Consider the following 2,500-nt stretch of genomic DNA (forward strand, 5'->3'; position numbering starts at 1 on the left):
TCTTTCGCTCTGTCTGTCTGTCTGTTGATCTCAGTAGCACAGTAGTTGTCAGCTTGTCGTAAAATGTGAATGATGTACTGTAGCGTACTTATTAGCTTGAATTAACCACCCTCTCTCTCTCTCTCTCTCTCTCTCTCTCTCTCTCTCTCTCTCTCTCTCTCTCTCTCTCTCTCTCTCTCTCTCTACGTATTATTATTATTATTACTTGCTAAGCTACAGTCCTAGTTGGAAAAGTCGGATGCTATAAGCCCAGGGGCTCCAACAGGGAAAATAGCGCAGTGAGGAAAGGAAACAAGGAAAATAGGTTGTTTTAAGAACAGTAACAACATCAAAATAAATATTTCCTACATAAACTATAAAAACTTTAACAAAACAAGAGGAAGAGAAAAAAGATAGAATAGTGTGCCCGCGTGTACCCTCAAGCAAAAGAACTCTAACCCCATGACAGTGAAGGACCATGGTACAGAGGTCATGACACTACCCATGACTAGAGAACAATGGTTTGATTTAGGAGTGTCCTCCTAGAAGAGCTGCTTCCCATAGCTAAAGAGCTGAACAACTACAGTGCACTATAGTCCATTTCTTTTAGCATGCATATTTGCACCGACTTCGCGGCGGTGCCCTTTTAGCTCGGTAAAGTTTCCGGATCGCTGATTGGTGGGACAAGGTTATTCTAACCAATCAGCGATCCGGAAACTTTTCCGAGCTAAAAGGGCACCGCCGCGAGTCGGTGCAAATATGCATCGCTAAAAGAAATGGACTATAGTTAACCCCTTGAGCGATGAAGAATTGTTTGGTAATCTCGGTGTTGTCAGGTGTATGAGGACAGAGGAGAATCTGTAAAGAATAGGCCAGGTATATATGTGTAGGCAAAGAGAGGGATCCGATGTAGTACTGCCTGGCAAGTCAAAGGACCCTATTGTGCCCTGGTCAACGTAACTACTTAATACTTGTGGTGCCTGAAATAATCTCTCTCTCTCTCTCTCTCTCTCCTCTCTCTCCTCTCTCTCTCTCTCTCTCCTCTCTCTGTTTGGGTGTCTCTTCCACTTATCATGTCTTCCCATTAATAATCGTCAGCCATTCGTCTGTGTTAAATATTCTTGATCTGGATAAATTGGGTCATAAACAATAGTTATTCATATTATGCAGTTTATTGCAACCACTATAATTGGTAATTTCATTCTTCATGTTATGCAAATTATTGCAACAGGCGTATATGGTCCCCTTTTTGCTCGTAAAGTTTATTGCAACAGATGGATACTCGCTGTTTAATTACTTATGTTGTTCATTGCTACAATGGCTGTACTTGGGCTGTTCTAAATCTTTTTCTTTACTTGTTTTTTGGTATGTGTTTTTTTCTTACGCAATTTGCGGTCTTCATATTTAGTGCATATATCTTGATAATTGTTCTTTTGTTGTGGTGGGCCGATGTTGTAGCGTCTATGGACTGGTGAAACGCCACATTGGGGTTTAAATCTCGGTCAAACTCGTTAGTTTCTTTAGTCGCTGTAATCTTACCATCCTTGTGCGCTAAGGATTAGGGGTTTTGGGGAGACTATAGGTCTATCTGCTCAGTCATCAGCAGCCATTGCCTGGCCCTCGTTGGTCCTTGCTTGGGTGAGAGGAGGGGGCTTGTAATATGGTCAGTCTCTAGGGCTTTGTCCTACTCGATGGGGCCAATGTCACTTTCCCTTGTCCCTACCTTTCATGAGCGGCCTTTAAAGCCTCTATTGTGTTTTTCTTAAGCAATTGTATTCACAATTAATGCATTTATATTGATATTTGATAATCTATTACTTCGCACCTCCCCAAAAGAGATTAGTTCAACAAACATATCACTCTATAAGGCACTAGAACAGTTGGGAAGACTTAGGCCTACATGTCTACGAAGTATACATCGTGAAGTAGGAGATGATGAAATGGAGAAGTATTGATTTAAAAGCTCAACCTAGAGACGACTGGCGGAATCTAACAGAGGCCCTTTTGCGTCAATAGGCGTAGGAGGAAATGATGATGATGGTTATTACATCTCGCCCCGTTAAAATTTTGTTTGTAATCATATGTCATGGAAGTATTTGATAATCAAGTTTTCCTTATTATATACAAAATTAAATCATATTCCTTAAACAGGAATTTCATGATTTTGATTTTTTTTTTATATTTATATATACTGTTTAATTCAACCTTTTAGCTCGTTTAAAACATGGTAATGTATGTCCTTCCAATGCCATTCTCTAACTCAATGCACGTAAATAATACCAATCTCTTTTATTATTATTATTATTATTATTATTATTATTATTATTATTATTATTATTAATTATTATTATTAGCAAAGCCACCAACCCTAGTTAGAAAAAACACGACGCTATAAAGCCCAAGGGCCCCAACAGGAAAAAAAACCCAGCGAGATAAGGGAAGCAGAAGGAATAGCATGCCTGAGTGTACCCTCAAGCAATAGAACTCTTAACCCAAGACAGTGGAAGACCATGGGTACAGA

This window comes from Palaemon carinicauda, chromosome 14, assembly GCF_036898095.1.
Source record: "Palaemon carinicauda isolate YSFRI2023 chromosome 14, ASM3689809v2, whole genome shotgun sequence".
Taxonomy (NCBI): Eukaryota; Metazoa; Arthropoda; class Malacostraca; order Decapoda; family Palaemonidae; genus Palaemon; species Palaemon carinicauda.